The sequence below is a fragment of the Podarcis melisellensis genome (assembly GCF_964234715.1).
Source record: "Podarcis melisellensis genome assembly, chromosome: 9".
Classification (NCBI taxonomy): Eukaryota; Metazoa; Chordata; class Lepidosauria; order Squamata; family Lacertidae; genus Podarcis; species Podarcis melisellensis.
Window position 1 is genome coordinate 59,624,111 of NC_138541.1, and position 23,802 is coordinate 59,647,912.

At 43.1% G+C, this 23,802-nt stretch overlaps 1 protein-coding gene across 10 annotated transcripts in view; it reads left to right on the forward strand.

The window, feature by feature from the left end:
• The window catches only part of RBM47 (RNA binding motif protein 47), an 83,262-nt gene that overhangs the window by 37,333 nt on the left and 22,127 nt on the right, over window positions 1-23,802 (forward strand). For 2 of the 10 annotated variants that reach the window (XM_081924512.1, XM_081924510.1), the window contains exon 1: window positions 1,242-1,439. The exons of 5 other annotated variants lie outside the window; for them this stretch is intronic. The gene's annotated coding sequence lies outside the window, so the exon portion shown is untranslated. 3 more of the 10 variants (XM_081924515.1, XM_081924514.1, XM_081924513.1) reach the window with 3 other exon arrangements.

The following is a 23,802-nucleotide window of genomic DNA, read 5'->3' on the forward strand; positions in this document are numbered from 1 at the left end:
TTGCTTTCGGGTTCCTTGCTATAAAAGCAACTATATGTATATCTGTAGTGGAGAGGGTCTGAGGCTTGGACTTAGGCTAGGGAGTTACCTGGGAATGGGTGGGTTGAAGCCGCAGAGGACTGGGAGAGTTGCAGGGAAACCAAAATGCTTGTTTACAAAGCTATTGTACTACCAACCTTACTGTACGCTTGTGAAACATGGATCACTTATAAACGCTAACTCCTCAAAAGATCCCATCAATGGTGTCTCCAAAAAATGTTACACATCACTTGGGAAGACAGGCAAACTAATGCCAGCGTACCAGAAGAAGCAAAGACCACCAGTGTCAGAGCATTAATTCTTCAACATCCACTTTGTTGGACTGGTCATGCTGTTCGGATGCCTGATTATTTGGATTAGTCCAAAGCAACTACTCTATTCCGAACTTAAAAATTGAAAGTGTAATGCTGGTGGTCAACAAAAGAGGTTTAAAGACTCTCTCAAGGCAAATCTAACAAAATGTAGCATAAACACCAACAATTGGGAAACACTGGCCTGTGAACGCTCCAATTGGAGAACACCTTTTACCAAAGGTGTCATGGGCTTTGAAGACACTTGAACTCAGGACAAAAGGGAGAAACATGCTAAGAGGAAGGCACGCTTGGCAAACCCTCACCATGATCAACTCCCACCCGGAAACCTATGTCCCCACTGTGGAAGGATGTGTGGCTCCAGAACTGTCCTTCATTGTCACTTACGGACTCACTGTTAAAACCGTGTTCATGGAAGACAATCTTACTCGGCTAGGATTGATCGCCAAAGAAGAAGAAGCTACCTGAGAGTGGGTGTGCTCAGAGCCCTAAGGCAACATGAAGCCCGGACAGTCCAGACTGACCAGTCCTGGCCTTCTGACCTTACGTGGTCAACAGAGCAGGAACGCCTACCTGCGGCATTTCCAGGCTTTCCTCTGGCTCGAGAACATAGGCTCTAGTTTGGGATTTGGGCATGTCGATCCCTGGCCTGCCTCTGGCAATGAGCTGAGATCTGCATGTTCATTTGCTGTGATTTCCTATCTGCTTTTCGGCTTGCCATGTTTCATTCCTATTCTTCACTGTTCTAACGCCAATCTCTGTGTACTCGACAATTGCAATTAATTTACGAGGGAATTATTCTCTCTCTCTCTCTCTCTCTCTCTCTCTCTCTCTCTCTCTCTCAGCCTTATTTTCAAGTCTTGCGCAATTCCCGGATTTAGAAAGGTCTGTTCGTTTTGGTAACTGCTGGGGAGTACCTTGTCCGCTCAAATGCTTTCACTGTGTTAGTGCCAGTTCCTGCTCTCATCCTTCTGTAATTGTTAACTTGAATGGAATGCAAAAACTCTGGTTTGGGGCTAGTAGAACTTTAACTTTTGGTAGATGGCGAAAAGCAGGAATGGAGGGAGGTAGACTTTTGCTGCTTGAAAGGTAAGTCCATATGTGTGTTTATATCCATTCATGTTGCATGGGACAGTTTTGTGGTTCTCTGCTTTTCCTCTTTTTCCTTTCCTTGCGTTCAACGTGCTACGTATCATCTGCTTTTCTTCTTCTTTTATAAAAAAATGCAGCTGTCAATGAGATGTCTCTGTTTCGTTCCAAAGATTTATTTTGAAATCGAATACTGTTCCTTTCCTAACTGTTCCTTGTCGGGTTTTTTCCAGTTAAACACGCCTAGGCTTGAGTACAGATCAGAAGTTAACAATAAGGGGAAAGGTTGTTGCGATTTATGCCCCACAATTACACACGAATAGTCTTGACTGATATATCCATGGAGGGTTTTTTCCCTCCCCCTGCCCCCCCGGGGATTAAATCTCGAATCTGCTGCCCTTGCTGCATCTGTGGTTACCTGAATACTACATGTAAGTGCTTTGTTACCATTGTACCCTGTTCTCAGTGGTGTTTGCATGGAGGGTGGAACTGAAGGTTGTTTAGTGTCTTGTAAAACATTTACCAAAAGCAGCCAGCCATAGATTTGAAGGGCATTCCATTGCCAGAGAGAGAGCGAAGTTGCACGAAAGAGGGCGAACGCCAGGTACTTGCCAGGTACAGTTTCATATTTTTCATCTTCTCCTTATCCAAGAGGCTTTCGGCAGAGGGGCACCGTTTGTGATGACGTGGAATGAAAATGAAACGGGTCCCAAATAGTTCTGTTAAATAGCACCCATGGAAAATTCTTTTCCATACGTGACTTGAGGGAGTTGAACATTCAGTGACTGTTTGTGGATGGATTTGGGTGGTTTTGCACTAAACAAAAAACAAAAAAACCCACCCCAATGTTAGTTACGAAATGGTTTCAATGTGACTCAGCAGCAGTCAAATCACCCATGAGTTTAGGGTTTGCAACATTAACAATGTGCAATTCAGTGATTTGCAACTTGGATGTTAGAGGCTGATTTTCTCTGCAAGGTTCTGCTCAGTGTTTTCTTTGTAAAACAGATATTAGAAAGAAGGCTAGATTACTCTTGTGGCTTTCCCCTCGAACAGTGACATGTGTGTTAACATGTTCTAGCATAAACACGGATAGTTTCGTATTTAGAGAGAGTGTTAAAAATGGAGGATTTTACTGGCAGTTAGGAGCTACACAGTATACAATTAGAGGTTAATTATATAGGGATCCCCAATCTCACTTGCACGCAAAACTTCACATTTTGTGAATATCTTGAGAAAGTCACATACCAACTTTTTGCGCATGGGGAATGCAAAGTGTATCGTTTGTTGGCAAATGGGCTATTCTGTACACTGCAAAATGTAACAATGCAAAAGGGGCTTGCTTTTCTGTGCGCTGCTGTTTCATGGCGTAAAAGTGCCAGAGTTTTGTGTCGCCTAGAAAAACCAATTGTGCCATCTTTCTCAAAGCAACGGATACTTTTTGAATCGTGGCCGCGTTTACCTGTTGGGCCTATGTGCTCTCCAATTTACTCTAAATGGATAGTGCCAGAATACAACAGTTCCTAAACAACATTAATATGAATATGAATTAAATTGTCTTGAGCCGCTCGCCATTGCTATTTGTGTATAAAGGACAAACACATTTCAACCATTCTTTTGAGGGTAGCAGTTCTCTTCCTAATCGCTGTATCCTAAAGACTAAAGAGCAGCATGACTGTAATCCAATGACTCTGTACCTGAATCGTGGTTTTTTTTTTTTTGGTTTTTTTTGAAGAAAGGCTTTACCAAAAAGAGCAGTCTCCAATTTGCAGCTTTTGTAAACGGGCCTCCCTGTAGTAGTGCTTTATCTTTCCTCATTTGCTAGGACAACTATGTGGTGGGCTTCATTTGTCTTATACACTTCGCAATACAGTACGTAGTTGTTTGTGTGCCTAAATGGTCAGTTCTCATGTTCTCGGTGGGCAGAAGACAGATCAGGATTTACTGGAAGATGTCTGGGAAATTTGCAAGTGATCTGCAACGGCAGAAGGGCTTTTCCCAACTAAATAAGGCTGCTGAAAAGTAGAAAAGAAAAGAACAGAACAGTATGCTGTCTTTTGTGGGAAAAGACCGAAAGCTCAGTTCTGGTACCAGCCAAAAACAAATTCTTTGGCTCCGAACATGCTCAGAAGCACACTTTAATCATTTAATTCTGACTGTATATATTTTACACCTGGCTGCGGTTGATCACTCTAGGGTTTCTAGTAAAAAAACAAAGAAGATCTAACAAGCCTGCCACTTGCTACCCCTGTACTAAGTTTTATAGCTTCTCTTGGGTCACAAGGGCCTCAATTTGAAGCTAAAAGAGAGGTGACAATGTTATCTATTGTCATGTGATGACATTTTTCTTTTACAAAAACCGATCACCATAAGAATTGGCAGATTAAGAGAGATGGTACACAGTGCATGTTTACTTGGAAGTAAATCCCAGTGTGGCTTATTCCCAAATCACGGTATGTAGGATTGGCAGCCTCAGACTTTAATGCTACTGTTATAGAAAAATAGGAGCGCCTACATACTCACACGTAAGTCCCATTTTCTTCCAAGTATATTCTTGTCTTGCCCTCTTGCATGTTCCCCAAGAGGCTATTTTAATCCTTGAGTGACTAGGCTTTCTTGAACTTGCTCCCAAATGAAATGGCCCCATATAGGTTGGATGGAGAGACAGATGAGGGGAATCCCAGCCCTGGAGGTAGTCACAAAAGCAAGAATCCATATGTCATGTGTAGAGTGTTGGACGAGGACCAGGAAGACACGAGTTCTACTCAGGCCATTAAGTTCAGTGGGTGACCTTGGTTGGGGGACGAGGCAGCCTCTCCCAGCCCGACCCAATTCCAGGGACTTTTGTGAGGGGGAAAATGTTGGTGGGGTGGAACATTTGAGTTCCTTGGAGAAAAAGCACAATTAACACAGTAGCAATCGGAATAAAATGGGGAAAGTGAGCTTTCCATTTTATTTTATTTTCCATTCTGCATTTGTTGACAGAGGTATTTACGTTCCAAAATGTCCATCTTTAATCATTTAATCCTCAAGCACTGTCTCAAATTTCAGGAGCACTTGCTCTGAAATACAGTGGCACCTCGGGTTACATACGCTTCAGGCTATAGACTCCGCTACCCAGAAATAGTGATTCAGGTTAAGAACTTTGCTTCAGGATGAGAACAGAAATCGTGCTCCAGCGGCACGGCAGCAGCGGGAGGCCCCATTAGCTAAAGTGGTGCTTGAGGTTAAGAACAGTTTCGTGGGGGGGGGGGGGAATGGACATCTCCCCTGACTCTCTGTGTTGCAAGGGAAACTGAATTGGGAAAATGGCCTTAGCAACTTGCTTAGATTGAGTGGGGGATAAGCTAAGGATACAAGTGAGGTGGATTTTATCCCATGTTTAGTCATCATCTGCATCCTTGTTTACTAAGTTCCAGTCAGTTACACCTGAGCAAATACAGTAAAGGTAAAGGGTCGGAACACAAGCAGAAACTTCTGTTGGAATGGGAATGCTGAGGTGGCAAGAACATCGAGTCTTCTGTATTTATTTGCAGGGCTCAGATCTTTTTATAAACTAATTTTTAATGGGCATTTTACATGGTTTCCTGATTATGTGCAAACACACACAAATGCAGCTGGAGTATTGGAAAGCCAAAAAACATTTTAAAAATAAATAGAACCGTTATTTTAAAATGATATAGAAACAATACAGAGTCAGGGCATGGGTAGTACACACTAAGGAGCTCCAGTGCCTTCCTTTCCCCCAGTTTGTAGGGGGATTTTGGTGGTCTTCATGGTCTTGGAATTTGCAGACCTGCCAAGATAGGTGGCTAGCTCCCAAATACAGTGGTACCTTGGTTCTCAAATGCCTTGGTACTCAAACAACCTGGAACCCAAGCACTGCAAACCTGGAAGTAAGCGTTCCAGTTTGTGAACTTTTTTCGGAAGCTGAACATGCTCCATTTTGAGTGTTACGCTTCCGTTTTGAGTGCGACACTTCCATTTGGAGTGTTATGCCGATGTCTGTCTGTTTTTGCTATTTATTTTGCGTTCTTGTTTTTGCGGCTCTTTTTGTGTGTGGCTGTGTGGAACCCAGTTCAGCTACTGATTGATTGATTGATTGATTGATTGATTGTGTCACTGCAGTTCATTGTTTATTTCTTTCATTTTATGGATCAATGGTCTCATTCAATAGTAAAATTCATGTTAAATTGCTGGTTTTTTAAAAATGGCGGTTGTTTTTAAGAGTCTGGAATGGATTAATCCATTTTGCATTACTTTCTAGGGGAAAGGGCGCCTTGGTTTTGGAACACTTTGGTTTTTAGAATAGACGTTTGGAATGGATTAAGTTTGAGAACCAAGGTACCACTGTACTCCCCATTGAGAGATGCCGTTCCCTGGGGACTGTGGCTGCACAGGAATTACAATTTCCGATTTCATGGAAGCCTATGGACCTGTGATTTGTGTTGCAGGTGCCCAAAGCCATCTCTGGTCTTGGGCCACCAGAAGCACCTTGCGTATTTGGTTGTCTTGACAGATCCTGTTGAGATCCCCCCCCTTTTTTTTGCAGAGCAATAAGCAATTTGGGAGGACAGCAAGCTGTTATTGTCTTCCCTTCCAGAAGCTACTTTGTCCATAACTTCCCCTTTCAAGAAAGCGACTGCTCGTAACTAGGCAGACGTGTTGGTACAGTGTTTCTGGGGTTGCCAGTTGGAGAGATGGATATTGGGCAAGCAGCGGACTCGCTTCTCGCAGAGAAAACTCCTGTGTGTGTTCTTGCCTAGACGTCTTTCATGGCTTTCTGCAAAGCTGCAAGGAGCCTTAAAACAAAATCCCTGACCTTCAGGAGTTAGTTGGTTTTCTGGTCTGTTGGGCAAAAAAATGCTCTCAGCACACACAACCATTGTCTGCTCAGCATAGCAGAGACAAATGCAGGAGGAGGGGAGTCCTGCAATGTGTAGTGCAAAAAGTTTGAACTTTGTACAGATTACCCTGATGCAAGATTGAAATACACCAGAAAAAAAGTTTTAAAATGTATGCAATATGTTGAACAATATCAAAATATGCTTACAACAGTTCTGACAGTATTAGTAGATCTATAAATGGCTATAAATTGCCACCCATAACAAAGACAAATGCATACAGTGGTACCTCGGGTTACATACGCTTCAGGTTACATATGCTTCAGGTTACAGACTCCACTAACCCAGAAATAGTAACTCAGGTTAAGAACTTTGCTTCAGGGTGAGAACAGAAATCGTGCTCCAGCGGCACGGCAGCAGCTGGAGGCCCCATTAGCTAAAGTGGTGCTTCAGGTTAAGAACAGTTTCAGATTAAGAACAGACCTCTGGAACGAATTAAGTACTTAACCCGAGGTACCACTGTATTTGCAGTGCTAATCTTCCATCTACCTAGTTAATGACTGCCTCCCCCCCATTTGCCCCTTCTTCTCCTGGAGCTACTATTTAAATGCCATGGAATAGAACCAATTAATCTCCAATTAAACACCAAAAAGAATAAAAACAAAAGCTAAAGAATTATGTTGTAATTACAAACTCATCAGAACGACCTCTATAAGGCAGCCAATGTATCCATGGCTGGAATCTGCATATCAGGATTTCTGTTTTCGAAAACCAAAAGCAAAAGCCATTCTTAAGTAACAGAAAACACTGGATGGGATTCAACTAAGTTTTACTCAGGCTAGACATGCTGGAATTAATGAACATGAGTAAGACTGCCTGCGCCTTGCTGTTTAGTCTAGTTCCAGGCTTTTGAATGCATGTGCACATGATGTTAAAGGACATGGGCGGGGGCGGTGCTGTGGTCTAAACCGCTGAGTCTCTAGGGCTTGCTGATTGGAAGGTCGGCGGTTCGAATCCACACAATGGTGGTGAGCTCCCTTTGCTCTGTCCCAGCTCCTGCCAACCTAACAGTTCAAAAGCACACCAGTGCAAGTAGATAAATAGGTACCGCTGTGGCGGGAAGGTAAATGGCGTTTCCGTTACGGTGTCCCATTGCACCAGAAGTGGTTTAGTCATGCTGGCCACATGACCCAGAAAGCTGTCAAATGGTGCTGGGGCTTCCGTTCCCTTCCCTGTGTGCCCCAAATATCTGCTCCAAGGGGGTTCCCTGGAGGACACCGGAGGGAAAAAAGAACTGCTGTGTACTCAGAAGTTCATTGTGTCGGTGGAGCTGCGACATGGGATACTGTCCTCAGCGTTCAGGTTTTGACCCTGCTTCAAGGTCTTGTGAAAGCCCATGAGGAGTCTGACAAGTGCTCTTTCACGTGGGGATGGGAAGACACCTTAACGTCCAGTCCGTCCCAGTTCTGCATTGGGCAAGGGACTAACTTAGTTCCTCATTGTCTTTTCTGTGTGAATCTGAAAGCACTGAAAAGCTTATTTCTGAGTAAACATGCCAAATGTTGACGCTGCACAATTTCACGCTCGCTACATGCGTTAGGAAGGAGTCAGAATCCTTGGGGGGAGAATTTCACTTCCTGAAAAATACATGTGAAAAATATGTAGAGCAGTATCCGTTCCGAGCTAGTTTAATGAGCTGTATGAGAACAAGCAGGGGAAACAAAATGCTTGTGTGACATACTGTGATATGTGCATTACATATATCCCTGTGATCTTGTTTTATCATGTTGGTTTGCTGCCCATAAAGTTCATTAGATGGAGTACATTTCTGGTCCCCACAGTATACTGGAAGGAAAAAATACACGTATAATTTTAAGCCAGAGTGCATTTTAAACTATTACCCTTGAGGAGTTCTGTTGAACCAAGGGCTTAATGGTTTTCAGGATGAAGTTTCAAGCCCCATGCAATCAAGTACTTGGCATCAGACTTTTAAATGGGAGATACGGTTGTGCAGAAGGTCCCAAACTTCCATAAGAACTAGAAACTTAGCTTCTCTCCCCCTTTTAAGTGAAGACAGGAAATCTCAGGATTCTTTTCAAGTTGCCTAGCAATAGTCTGCAACCTTTCTTTATCTGGGGTCCGCTTTTAACTGAAACAAGAATTAAGGTCCCGTTTCTTAATTCTTTTCACCATGTATCTTTCTGATGGTGCTGCTGTTGTGACCCATAGCTTGATCTCAACCCATCCCTCAACCCACCAGTTGAAGACCAGTGGCCTAATTTTTCAGTAACAGGAAATGCTGTCTTATGTTCTACTTTATGGTCAAGTTTGAGAATGGAGATGAGGTTCCCAGCTTGCCATCAGGAAGGTTTATTGCTTGCAATAAATTGACTGACATACAATCATCTACCCAGCAATTGACTTAAGCCCACATTCTGCTGGTAGCCATAGATATAGTTGACCAAGCACTTTAGATGGAGTTTCTCATATGCTTATGTTAAAAGAGTCACATGGGCTTAGAATGGCATCTGTTATGTAGAACATTTTAAAAGCATATAAGCAATCAGTATTAGAGTCTTCATATGCTTAGTGTGTCTATGTTTATTAGGATGTTATCTCAAGTGTAAAATAATGTTGACATTCAATGTTGGTGGTCTGCTTCTAAGATTATGATTATTATTAATATACGTTCAAGCCAAATCAGTACAATCCAGTAATAAGATGCACTGCATATTCTAGCATACCACGGATGCATTCAGTTTTCTTTTCAATATCTTGCATCAGGTTTTCTTGCTTCTCAGATATTATTGAACAGGATTACCCACACGTTTCTCTTCTCGATGAAGCAGGTAGTTAGTGTTTCATTTCAAAGTCTTCAGGCTATCAGCCGTTTCATAAATGGCATCACACCTAAAGTGGGAATACAACACACATTTCCAAACACAAAGTGCTCAACAGAGAGGCCAAATTGAGTGCAACTCTCTGTTAACTGAGTGCTTGATGGCAGATTCAGATTTCCTTGACACATGTGAAGTGGCTTTGTCATTCATCCTGGGTCAATTATACTGTACAATTGAAGTTTCACAGCCAAACAATAGGAGTTTGTTGCTCTTTTTGTTTTACCGTTACAATATTATTCTGACAGCGACAAAATAGCGAAGGATGAAAAGAGGTTTGTTTCCTTAGCTGATCAGTTCTGAGGCCAATTTTGAAAAATCTCTCTTGCTTGTTTCTGGCTTACTTGAATACTTGCAGGAGTTGGAGCATACCAACAAAGAACCTTAGTACCATAGCTGTCAAGCTTCCCTTTTTTTTGTGGGAAATTCCCTTATTCCAGCGCTGTTTCCCACTGCTATCCTGGATTGTTAGATATCCCATAGACTGTCCCCGGGACAGGTGAGGCTGCTGATCCCTTATTTTCAAATCTGAAAGTTGACAGCTATGCTGGGTACCTGGGGACAAAGGGAGCACTCACTGCATTGTAGCATTGACCTAGGGGCATTTACTCCTGACCTGGGTGCATCACCCCTATGGTTAATGCCAGGGGTCAGCAAACTTTTTCAGCAGAGGGCCGGTCCACTGTCCCTCAGACCATGTGGTGGGCCGGACTATTTTTTTGGGGGGGGGAATAAACGAATTCCTATGCCCCACAAATAACCCAGAGATGCATTTTAAATAAAAGCACATATTCTACTTATGTAAAAACACGCTGATTCCCAGACCGTCTGTGGGCCGGATTTAGAAGGCGATTGGGCCACATCTGGCCCCTGAGCCGTAGGTTGCCTACCCCTGGTTAATACCATTTCACTTCACTGAGAAGCTACATGCTGCCCTGGGATTCTGGTCAAAGTTAATTTATGCATGAGAACACTGTCAGGGCTTGGATGGATCTGCAGGGAGTCTTGAACTGGTAATCTGAGAGATCTCAAATGGAGGGTCCAGTCTCTGCATCAGCACCCACTTATATACAGAATAAAGAATTGCAAGGAGACCATCTTCCTTACAGCAATAGACCAGTCCACCCGACCAGAGAAGAATGGCAGATCAAGTGGATGGATTATGCCGAAATGGCATAATGGTCATTTTAGCCATTTTGGCATAAACCATCAACTTGATCTGCCATTCTCACTTCAGTATTTTCTGCTTCCGTTAGAGCCAATTCCTCTTAGATTTACACTGATCCTGCAGCACGGCACAAGAAACAGACTAGCAAACTTGTGAAGTAACCTCTTGGTAAAAAGTCTGACTGCATTTGGCAAAAGGCTCCCATCACTTACGGGTTAAGTCAGGGGTAAATTGGAGAAGTGAAAGACGCCATGTTTGCATGGAGATGACAATATGGCACTACAATTAGCAGGCGTGCAATTTATTGCGCTGTTCGAAATCCACCCTCCCCAGTGCCTGCAAGCAGGATGGAGAGGGGGAAAGAGAGTTTACAAACTGGGCGAGTCTCCCAGAAGCAGGGCACAGGTTTTCCATGGGCAGGGCTGGAGCTTTATCGGAAGATAGAGCAAGGGAGGGGAAGGTGGAGTACAGGTCTGGGCTCTCAGTGCTGTACATATGACTTAGCAAACAGGCTGCTGGAGACGATGGGCTGGGCAGAGGAGGAGGAAAAGTGGTGGAAACAGTCTCCCCATCCTGACCTTTCCAAGAAGGAGGATGTTAAATTGTGGGTGAACATATCAGACGACACAGCAATTTTCTAAAACTATCCAATCACTGAACGTAACTTTCGACCACTTATTTGCATAACTATCTACAATATCACCCTGCTGGCCCAGGGTGAGAACTTTAGTACATAATAGAGGAAGAAGAAGAAGATGACAACAGTACAGTGGTACCTTGATTCGCAAACGCCTTGGTACTCAAACAACTTGGAACCCAAGCACTGCAAACCCGGAAGTTAGTGCTCCGGTTTGCGAACTTTTTTTGGAAGCCGAACATGCTCCATTTTTAGTGTTACGCTTCCGTTTTGAGTGCCACAATTCCTTAGCTGCCAGGGATGATGGGAGTTGTAGTCCATCAACAGCCAGGGACCCGAGTTTAAGAAATACAGCTTTAGAGGTTGGAAGCTTTTTATCCAGATTCCTGTGTTTCCATAAATCATACCTACACCACCCAGAGTTGCTGAGTTCCAAGATTTCTTATGCTGCCATTAACTCTTTACTAGTTTGTGGAAGGTCAATTCTCAGGATAGCCAAGTAGTCAGAGAAGCATGAACAATTTTTAGAAAGTGTCATCCCGCCCCCCAGGCTGATAATAGTGCATTATTATTATTATTATTATTATTATTATTATTATTATTATTAAAAATATTTTATTTTGACAAATTAATAATCATAAATAAATAAAAATAAGAAGCCCCCCCAAATTTCAACACCTCTTGCAATGGTTTGAGCCCTTTCCGTTTTAACAATACAAATTCTACAAACACCCTTTATATCTCCTCAAAATCATTTCTCCTGCATATTCCCCATCATAGCTTAATGGCACGTTAATTTATCCCACACTTCTTTATACCATTCTTCCATTTTATATTCCACTTGCCCCTTCCTCTTCCCAGCTATAATAATGTGTGCAACTGTCAATATTTTTGTGAGCAAGTCCTTCATAGCCTGCAAACCTTCCACCCCATTGTAAATTGATAATAATGCTACCTCTGGACTTTCAGTCAGCTTTAACCCAGTGATTTCTGTTATCTCCTTAAACACCCTTTGCCCCACAAAATGTACATATTTACACCCCCACCACATGTGAACATACGTAATTCCCTGTTTTCTGGCATCCCCTGCAACATAACACCGAATATTCCTTGTTTATCTGATTTAATCTGGCTGGTGTATTTAATACCAGAAACATTGTTGAAGAACTGGTTTAACTACCAAACTGAGAGGAAGAAACCTGTTCAGCCTTTGGGGATGGACTTCTTTGCATATAAGAGAACAGTGGTACCTCAGGTTAAGTACTTAATTCGTTCCGGAGGTCTGTTCTTAATCTGAAACTGTTCTTAACCTAAAGCACCACTTTAGCTAATGGGGCCTCCAGCTGCCGCTGCGCCGCCGGAGCACAATTTCTGTTCTCATCCTGAAGCAAAGTTCTTAACCTGAGGTAATATTTCTGGGTTAGCAGAGTCTGTAACCTGAAGCGTATGTAACCTGAAGTGTATGTAACCTGAGGTACCACTGAATTTCCTTGGGATTGGTTCACCCTTGCTATTCAACGAGATTTCATTGGTGTATGAAATCTGAGCCTGGCAGTAGAAAGAGCATTTAGGTAGCTGTAGCCATTCTGCAATCACTGGGGTCCTCCAGATGTCCAATTTGCTGAGCTCTCATCCTGATTAACTTACCCAAAGCTTGCACAGAGTTTTGATTATATCCAGCCTTTACCAAGCACCTCTTCTGACTTGTTTGCAGGGCAGTTACATGACAACCAAGCATCCACCCTGATTCACTTGCTGGGTGTTTACATGTATTCCTCTTATTCATTCATCTCACACTTTTCCATGTCACTTTCCTAACTGCAGAAAGTCGTTTGTTTGCTTGTTTTAAAGGAAATGGGTGGTGGGCTCTTGTGGGCCGCAGAACTTTATCCACAAGGTAGAAAAAGGTTAAGTTGCATTGTGCACTTAAATCCCTGCCGTGAGATACTGACAGTCTGCAAGTGTCTGCTGTTAGACACTTTTCGGAGATGATACCTCGGGGCAGTAGGCGAGGGCCGGAGTCCTGGCCCTCACTGGCTTGCCTGCCCTGAGCAGAAGAACGGTAGCTGGAGGAGGCAAGGCTGCAAAGGCTGTTGCTGTGCCATTGCACAGACACTACTGTGCCCTTAAATGGATTCCCTTTGCTTACAGATAGCAGGCAAACTGTATCCTATTAACCGTATTAGATGTTTGTCTACAGCTTTTGCTACTGCTTGCTATGAGATGGTGGTGACATAACTGGAACAACCAGGTGTGTGTTTTGAGTATACCTGCATATATGTCCATTGTTATGTACTGAAGTTCTCACCCTGGGCCAGCAAGGGGATACTGTAGATAGTTTTCACTCAGGTCCACATATGCAAATAAGGGATTGAAAGTGACGTTCAGTGATTGGATAGTTACAGAAAGTGGTTACTGTTGCGTTGTAGTGGAGCTCTATATAAGCAGGCTGGCTGAACCCTTCAGTTCAGTTCTGTTCTGGCCTGTGAATAAACAAGAGCAGTTTGAAGAATTGCTGTGTCGTCTGATATGTTCACCCAGAACTTAACATCCATGTTACAGTGCAGTTTGTTTTCTGCAGGGTTCTACCTGATTTATTTATTTATTATAATAATTTTTATTAGTTTTCAGTTACAATCCAATAATAGCCTCATTATAACAATACCAATTTATAATACAATTACTAATACCAATTGTTCAAATATGAATTATATAATTTAGGTGGCCCCCCCATGTGCTGCAATTGATGGGTTGATTATTTTCTTTATTTCGTTTCAAAATCTTACTAATTTCAATTACATTCCGGTCATAATAATAATCCCTTGTACAACAACTGCCATATTAATAACTTCTATTCGTGCTGACACATTAAATGATTTATAGAACTACAAGTGAGGAACTCAAACTATATTCTTGTTCTTCCTGTGTGTGGCAATTATTCTGTCCATGGTGTTTCTTCCTGTCCTTGTAAGATGTTGTGTCTATCTTTTTTCGTTTGTTGCTGTTGTCCAATATGCCTTGGGCAGAGCTGATAGGGTTCTTCCTGATTTGGATCTTCTTCTTCTTCTTCGTCCTTAAGATTATGCATTCATCACACTAATGAGAGCAGAAGGAGCCACAGATCATTGTGGTGCTTTTAACTAAAATAAAGTTCTTTCCATTATGAAAAGCAGGACAGCGGGATAGCTCTGCTGGTAATGGCAGGAAAGCCTTCATCTCAGGGTTGTGGGTTTGAACCCCACGTTGTGCAAAAAAAGAGAGATTCCTGCATTTTATAGGGTTGGGCTAGATGACCCTTGGGGTCCTTTCCACACAGTTCTATGATTGTCTAAAAATTGAGAAAATCTAAAGCAATTAACATGTCTTCCGTCAGAGCATACAAATTAATATCAGAGTTTCTGTATCCTGACCCTCCAAGATACCTGGGGGTTGGGGGACGACTTGTTTTTACAATCATAGAGTAGGGAGGAGCCTAGCCCCCAGCTTGATATTAAAATATATATCTTCAATGCATTGTTATCAAGTCACTTACAAACTGACTTTTTTTTGACATTTGTTCTGGTATCTTCCCCGTTATCAAAGTTAGACTGAGCAGTCTGCAGTTTCCCAGATGCCCCTTTTTGAAGGACACTGAAATATACCATTGGCCACTCCTTCCCTCCAGGGATTCTCAAAGATGATAGCCAGAGGTCCTTAGATCAGCACATTCCTTTCGCTCCCTGGCATGTGATGGATCTGCTTTGAAAACTTCAACTTCTTTAATGTTGATTGGGATCTCCTAACCAAGTCCTTGCAGGACCAGGCTTCCGGCTCCCCATACCCTAACCCAGGGGTCAGCAAACTTTTTCAGCAGGGGGCCAGTCCACTGTCCCTCAGACCTTGTGGGGGGCCGGACTATATTTTGAAGGGGGGGAAATGAACAAATTCCTATGCCTCACAAATAACCCAGAGATGCATTTTAAATAAAAGGACACATTCTACTCATGTAAAAACATGCTGATTCCCGGACCGTCCGTGAGCCAGATTTCGAAGGCGATTGGGCTGGATCCAGTCCCTGGGCCTTAGTTTGCCTACCCATGCCCTAACCCATATAAATAAGAGACCAATAGGACTGGTTTTGGGTCAGAAAAGCCCACAACTTTATCGAATACAGTTGAAAGAGGTTTGGCTTGGGCATGGGGCAGTCAAAATACTTCTGACCCACCAACCGGAAGTGACGCGTGGTCAATCCAGGAGGGGGTTCCTAAGACTTACATCAAATAGGGAGACCCCCGCAGGGACCGCTGTTTGGGGGAGTGCCTTCAGCCCTGGCCCTGCCAGGGCACGCAGACATGGCCATTCCCCCCCCCAGATCCCTTTAAAAGGATACCCCAGCGTTTGGAGGGGCAAGCAGAGACTACAACCATCCAAAACAAAGGATTGCCCCAATGGCCAACCAGTTGTGATGATTGCTATGAGGCAGGCAAAACCACCGGCTGGGTGCCAATTAGCCCAGTGGGCAAATTCCTACCCAGCTCCTTAAAAGATGGTGACCACTTTAGCCACAGCAAAGTTATTGACTATCAGCTTAAACCGAGGGTGCATGAGCAGCGAAAGGAGCAAACAGGTAATGCCCAAGGTGTGGGCTGCTTAAATGGGCAAGGGGTGGATGCGAGGAAAACCTACCTGCTCTGTCAGCTCCGCCCCCTGGCACAGCCCGAGTCCCCAGCCTGCATCCCCATTTGCCAAAGCCAGGTGCAGGCTAGGATCCAGTTCCTGATAGGCAGAGGGGGCTTAAGCCCCCACCGCCTATCAGAAAGGGCACCACTGTTCCAGTTCCCTCGTCGGGGCCCCGGTGAAGCCTCTGCCATCCCTCACCACCACACCTAGAGGGGTGAGCGGACTTGTTGCGAATCCTCCGCACTCCTCGCCTTATGATGTGAGGTTGCACGCAGTTCACCTTTGGGAAGAAGGGGAGGTGAGTAAGTCCATTTTCTCTTTGTCACTTGTTAAGATTTCAGCACCCTTAGTCAGCACTGGGCATACCAGAATTCCCTTCCTCTTGCTTCCAATGTACAGTGGTACCTTGGGTTATAGACACTTCAGGTTACAGACACTTCAGGTTTCAGACTCTGCTAACCCAGAAAAAGTACCGCAGGTTAAGAACTTTGCTTCAGGATGAGAACAGAAATCGTGTGGCGGTGGTGTGGCAGCAGCGGGAGGCCCCATTAGCTAAAGTGGTACCTCAGGTTAAGAACAGTTTCAGGTTAAGAACGGACCTCCAGAACGAATTAAGTTCTTAACCCGAGGTACCACTGCACCTGAAAAGCCCCTTTTGTTGCTTTTGGTATCCCTCACCGGTCTCTGCTCATTCTGAACTTTAGCTTTCCTTACACCTGCTACTCAGTCACCTGCCCTTCCTTTGTCAGTTCATCGGTGATCACGCCTGTTGTGCCGCAACATGGACTTTAAAAGACGCCTCTCCTTTTTCATTCCCATTAGCAATGCCTGCAATTGCGCCTTTCTTTCGCAAACTCTCACTTAGCTCGAGTGCCCTTTGCCATTGGTATATCTAGCCATGAAATCTGTTTGCAATTTTCTGACCTTATCAAAATCATATTTCCTGAAATCCAAGGTCCATATTAAGTGCTCTCATCTTTAGCTTTCCGTAAGATCCCTTTTCACCAAAGGTCCTGATACTCTTGACTAAAGTTGCATTCAGATGTGGGGGTTTTGTTAGTTTTCCGAGCACTTCTGTCCCGATTTCTAATGTTCCTTTTCCACTGCCTTACCTGAATTGCTATGGACCTGAGGCGTTCTGATCAATATAATGCAATGTTGTGTCAAATTTTAAATAGCAGGAAAGAACTGTGTGTCAGGGTACTACCCCAAATTTCATTTTGTGAGTGGCAGTGGCACGATCGTGAAAACCTGTTTCTGTGAACCACCCTGAGACCTCCAGGTATAGGGCAGTATAAATGTAAAGGGACCCCTGACCATTAGGTCCAGTCATGGACGACTCTGGGGTTGCGACGCTCATCTCGTTTTATTGGCCGAGGGAGCTGGCGTACAGCTTCCGGGTCATGTGGCCAACATGACTAAGCCGCTTCTGGCGAACCAGAGCAGCGCATGGAAATGCCGTTTACCTTCCCGCCAGAGTGGTACCTATTTATCTACTTGCACTTTGACGTGCTTTCGAACTGCTAGGTTGGCAGGAGCAGGGACTGAGCAACGGGAGCTCACCCCGTTGCGGTGATTTGAACCGCTGACCTTCTGATCGGCAAGTCCTAGGCTCTGTGGTTTAACCCACAGTGCCACCTGCTTCCCTTATAGGGCAGTATATAAACTCAATAAATAATAATGATAAGAATAAGAATAAAAGATAACACCATCAAATTACCACAATTTTCTGAGTGTAAAGGTTTAAAGTAGATTCCCCCCCCCGAAAATAAACACTTAAAAAACCTAATAGATTTCCAGAAGTGGCTTTTATACTATGTGAAACTGTATCAGGTAAGGAAACGTCAGAAAAATGGAATAAAGTGCGGTCTTAGTACCGCCCAACTTTTATCCTATTGGCTGAGTTAAAAATAATAATACTGTACAGGAATTCAACTGGTGGAGCGTTTCCCCTTCACTGCACCCAGTGCAGGATTTATGTATAAGCTAAACAAGCTATAGCTTAGGGCCCCATTCTCCCCCCCCCCCCAAAAAAAAATATAAAGGGAAAAAAACCCTGGATGTACATTTCCAAAATATAAGATAAAAAAATAAAAAAACCTACCTACAGCAACAGTGTTTTGTGTTGTGTAGGTCCATAAGTTACCATATAGCATATATTCAACTCAAAAAACAGCGACAATTTGTTGTTGACAAAGGACAGCTGGACATATAAAGGGCCTCATTGCCTTCAGTAGCTTAGGGCCTCATCAAACCTAAATCCGGCCCTGACTGCACCCCTATTTGGGAGAAACTTGCACTTGCTGATTTTCTGCCGGTCATGTAGCTATTGAAAAGGCACAGAAGCCCTGCTGGAAGTGTGGCTCCTGCAACATGAACACTGGAGTAGTTGGTGGGTGGGAAAGTTAATGGGAAGAGTGCTCGAGTTGCTTGTTTCAGGCCTATAAATCAATTTAACTCCCCCCTTTTTGATGCATTCTCTCTCTCTCTCTGCACGTTGTCAGCTAAAGTTTAAGCAAGAGCTGACCTTAAAGGTCCTGAGAAGATTAGCCAGAGGTTCCCTTCCTCCCAGACCGATGTTTAGTTCCCCTGGTTTAGTAATGGATTTGTCAGCTGATTAGTCAGCTGACGAGCTGCATGATATGAGAACGTGACCTTGTAAATATCTAATATTTCATCCTGATCTCATTAGGAGGCTCTTCCAGCTCACTCCTTCCTCAGAATATAGATTGTGTTTATGCCTATTAAAAACGGAATATGTTTCTACATAAATAGTGCAAGGCGCAAGACTGGGCAAACGTTGGGCACCTTGTTACCTAAGAAAAGATGATGAAACATTTGTTAAAATTTGTGTATTTTTTAAAGAGTGTGTTTGTTGTCTTTTCATTAATTTGTGCATGTGAATGATGGCGCAGCCGAGAGAGGGAGAAAGATACTGCAAACGTTTATTCATTCTAGCAGTAGGACTTAAATTGCTTCTCTTCTTTCATTATACTTACATGTGTTCCCACTGGGAGGAGCGGTTTTTAGTGGGTACACATATCTAAACAACAACAAGATAAGTAACTGGGGGCACAGACGCAACCAGAACCATCAGCCAACCATGCAAGAAAACGTCAACGTTTGGCTGGCGCTGTTTATTAGTAAGATCCAAAGGGCAGTTTTGTGTAGCAAAATGCTGCAGGCTGTAGGATAACTTGATTTAAAAAAAGCATGATAAATACATGGTAGGTTTACCGTAAATACAGTATATTTTCTCAGCCAAAATCTGTTTGATGTTTTGTTAACACACAAGAAGGGTTCTCCATTTTAATGCAAATACTTACCTAGATAAGAAACGATGCATTGATATTTTGGGGAGCAGGAAAGCTGCTAAAGCGCACTTTCCTGAACCAAAAAGTAAGTTTCCTCCATCTTCCATACTTGCCCTGCATGTGATATTGAGCCCATGGCAGTATGGCGAAGAGGACCCAACAACATGCGCATATCGTCCCAACTTTTTTAGATTAAAAAAATTGGATTCATGTATTCTGAGACATTCTCCCGGGTGGGTCACATGACCCACACTGAGATCTAAAAGTAAAGGTACCCTTGACCATTAGGTCCAGTCGTGGCCAACTCTGGGGTTGTGGCGCTCATCTCGCTTTATTGGCCGAGGGAGCCGGCGTACATCTGGCGTACATCTGGCCATCTGGCCAGCATCTGGCCACCATCTGGCCAGCATGACTAAGCCACTTCTGGCAAACCAGAGCAGCGCATGGAAACGCCATTTACCTTCCCGCCAGAGCGGTACCTATTTATCTACTTCCACTTTGAGGTGCTTTCGAACTGCTAGGTTGGCAGGAGCAGGAACCGAGCAATGGGAGCTCACCCCGTCACGGGGATTCGAACCGCCGACCTTCTGATCGGCAAGTCCTAGGCTCTGTGGTTTAACCCACAGCGCCACCCGTGTCCCAACAGTGAGATCTACCCCCCAAAGCACATTTGGGGGGGCGTGATCTTGCACGGCATCCCAAAACCCATTTTTCTGGGTGCTGCACAAGATTGTGGCACTGGGGGGGGGGCAACACTTTTTCGGGGAGAGATTGCAGCATGCAAATGCACGAGATAGCATCGCCCAAAACGGCCAATGCAATCTCATGTAAAAAAAAGGGGTTTTTTTTCCAGGACCCTTGGTGGGTATGTGTGTACCTTTGCCCTGAAACACAGTATTTTTCTTTCACAAATAGGCAGCAGGAGGGCCTTGGAGGACCTTCACAGGGGTTGTAGGGGGGTCTTTAACATTTTACCTCCTCTTGCAGTCTTAGTCTGGTCTGGGCGCTCCATAGCTGCTATTTGCAGGGCGGGGAAGCTCCCATTAAAGGAACAAAAGGAGTAGGTAATGTACAAACTAGATAGCATACCTAACAGAGTCGGTGCAGTGTACTGTCTTCTTCCCAAGGTACTGAGATTACATCTTACCAAAAGAAGTGCTTCCCTGCTAACCTTATCAACAGTGAACCCTGCAGCTGCCGTGGAAGATTTTAATAAGGACCCTGGGAATTCCAGGGTGTCAAAAAGGGTTATATATGTAGGCCACTACTACAGCCCGTGTGTTGTTAGCCCCCAAAATGGAAAACAAGCGAGGTCCCAACCAAAGAAGAATGGCAGCTTAAGTTGTCAGAATATGCACAACTCGCAGCCTTAACATGTAGAATAAGAGAACAAGAAGAACATACGTTTAAAGAAGATTGGAAAACGTTTATTGAATATATGGGAAATAACTGTGTACATCTGAAAGCCTAGGCAGCATTAAGATGAATTCAACAGTGTAAATAAGTTTTGATGGATGCAATAATGGTATAGTTTTTGTAAAATATGCAGGGATTTATGGTATGTAAAATGACCCATGGAAGGAGAAGAAAGGAAGTCATTGATACCTTAAGGATGTAAAAGGAGTATTTTAAATTGTAAAACAAAACAAAAAATTAAAAAATTATATATAAAAATATTTTAGTAAGGAGCCTTTTACCTCTACGATAGTAGCTGCATGTGGTTCAAAAGTTCTACTTCAGACCACAGCAGAAATGAAATCATGTTTGCATTGCACTGACCTCCTGCAAAATATGTGTTTTGTGCTGTCCCCGGTTCTGTGCAATTCTACCTTGCACTCTCATTTCCACCTGGCATATCAAAAGAGGCTGCTGTTTTCTTTGGCCCTTGAAGTCTTAGGATGGCTCAGTGATCCTCTGAGTAGTTTTGAAGACGACAAGCCTCATTTGATTTCTAAGAGAACAGTCAAGAAGCAGGTGTTGTCCCACAGCACCAGTCTTCATCTGGTTGCTCTTTTAATGAGCTAACTCTAAGTGTTTTCCCCCAGATGTGAATTATTAACATTGTGGAATAAGTCCCCGTTTTTGCTTCTGTACTCTGGTTCTTTACTCTATATAGCTTAAAGTGAAAGAAGAGTTGAACACCCTCTTAAGCCTAAGGACATGATTCTCAAATACTTGAATCCATACAGCATTTTAGAAACCTCTAGGCCAGGGGTAGGGAGTCTATTGCCTTTCAGATAGGATGTCCCTATTTTAATCGGAGAGGTGCTGGAGGGTATGACATTGTTAGGGACTTCCCCACTCTCTTCTGCACCAGCCAACATTACCAATGCTTAGAGATTATTGGAGTTGTTGTCCCAAACATCAGGGCGCCTTATAGAGTCTATATAGAGTTACTCAGGAGTAAACAGTCAGAACCCTGTGTATCCTGAAACAACAAGTGTACTCAGTGTTTTCAGTTATAATTTTGGAACCAGAAGTACGTATTCTGCAATAACAAGTAAAAATAAATAGCACTGATATTGGAGAAAAAACCAAAACTTTACACTCAGTTCAGTAGGATTTGTTTCTGAAAATAAGATAAATACCTTAGCTACATAATAAAATAATACAAACCAGGGTTCAGAATTAGCAGGATGCCAGGCACATTTTGCACCTAAAGATTCTGCAATAGCGAATGCCTAAAAAGTATGGGTGCCATTTTTTGTGCCTGGTTGATGCTAAAGGATTACTGAAATGTGTGTGCTTTGAAGCCTGGAAGTACTGTATATGTTAAGGATAGCCAATATGTTAAGGAGTTTAACAATAAAGAGCAGAGTGTTTTGAATACTGAAGTTTAGTACCAGTACAGTGGTACTAAACTTAGTGGTACCTTTTCAAAGGTACAGTGGTACCTTTAATTCGTTCCGGAGGTCCGTACTTAACCTGAAACTGTTCTTAACCTGAAGCACCACTTTAGCTAATGGGGCCTCCCGCTGCTGCCGCGTCACCAGAGCATGATTTCTGTTCTCATCCTGCAGCGAAGTTCTCAACCTGAAGCACTATTTCTGGGTTAGCGGAGTCTGTAACCTGAAGCGTATGTAACCCGAAGCATATGTAACCTGAGGAACCACTGTTTTTTTATTGTAAATACCAAATCAAACATGTACTAACAATTTTTGCTTAAATTGTGATATTAACAATGTCTCACTTATGTGAATTGGATATTAGTTCATGCTTATCAAAATAATACATAAAAAGTGTGGCCGGACACCTCCCCCCCAAAAATGGCGACTAGACATTCTGTTTTGGCACCTACAACCCAGGTCCCAGGAGCCATTTGGCTCCTAGCTTTTCTATCCCAGTTTCAAATACTGATACAAGCTACGTTTAATTTTTCTGAAAAAGCAAAATAGTTTTAAACTGAATTTCTACATAAGCACATAGCTGCCATAATTTAAAAGCTTGCTAAATATGACTGCAGAATCAAGATGGCTGAATAACCTCTGTTGCGATGGTTGATGGTTGAATCTTAGAAAGAAAGAAAAAGCACCTCTTATGGCTAGAGAATTTCAGAAGGTGAAGATAAACCTTCAGATAGTCTTATCAGAATGTGTTGTATGGCTACATTTGTATGAAGGGTCATTTTGAAAGGCTGCTGCATGTTTATTTATTTAAAAGGTTGCAAAGGGAGGTACGTCTTTATGTAAAGAGATGTATTTTTTTTGTAAAAGCCTGTTTTGCAGAATCTGAAAGGAATTGTCAGTCTTCTTTTGGATTCTAAGAATAGAATCCCCAAAATGTGACATTGAGGGCGCAACTCAAAGCCTTTGGAAACAAACAAGCCTTTCCTCATTATGGCTGTGAAGACAATTTCAAATGCATAATGGATAATCTGCCGAAATCTTGGAAAGTAGAAGGAATGCCATGAGTTGCTTGGTGGAATTGCAACGTCTTGCATAGCTCCTTGTCTCCTCCCCGCAAACTATGACAAAGTATCCCACAAAAAGCATATTTGAACACGATTGAGTCATTTGACTAATTTGCGTAATGGATACAGGTTGCAGAATTCAGCTTTTCTTAAAGTAATACAGTGGCACCTCAGGTTAAGTACTTAATTCGTTCCGGAGGTCCGTTCTTAACCTGAAACTGTTCTTAACCTGAAGCACCACTTTAGCTAATGGGGCCTCCTGCTGCTGCGCCGCCGCCGGAGCACGATTTCTGTTCTCATCCTGAAGCAAAGTTCTTAATCGAAGCACTATTTCTGGGTTAGCAGAGTTTGTAACCTGAAGCGTATGTAACCTGAAGTACCACTGTATTTGGATTATTTTGGCCACACAGGTGGGCAGAACTGTTCAGGGAAGTTTTTAATGTGTGATATTTTAGTGTATTTTTGGTTTCTATGGAAGCCGCCCAGAGTGGCTGGGGAAACCCAGCCAGATGGGCGGGGTACAAATAATAAATTATTATTATTATAAAATTATTATTATTAAGTCAGTGTTCTAAAGTCCCATTGTTCTAGGCAGATTTTGTGACCGGGAATTTCATCCACTTGAGCAGTTTCTGAGCTCTGGGCGCAGTACTGCGCCTAATATTTAACTGCCACTGCTGGAATGAAAGGAAGACCTTTTTATGCCTCTCCACTTCCAGCCACTCTCTGAAGACTGGAGAAGAGAACCTCTTAAGAATATTAGTGGGGAAGGACTAGACCATCTGCAAAAATGATTTTAGCTGCAGTTCATTCATTTTCAGCTTTGTATTCTTGTTATTAAAAAAGCACACCTAGATGTTCCATTGCGGGCCCCATAACTTAGGTTTAATGTGCCATGTAGCTCCTAGCTTTCATATCACAGTTTCTAACACTG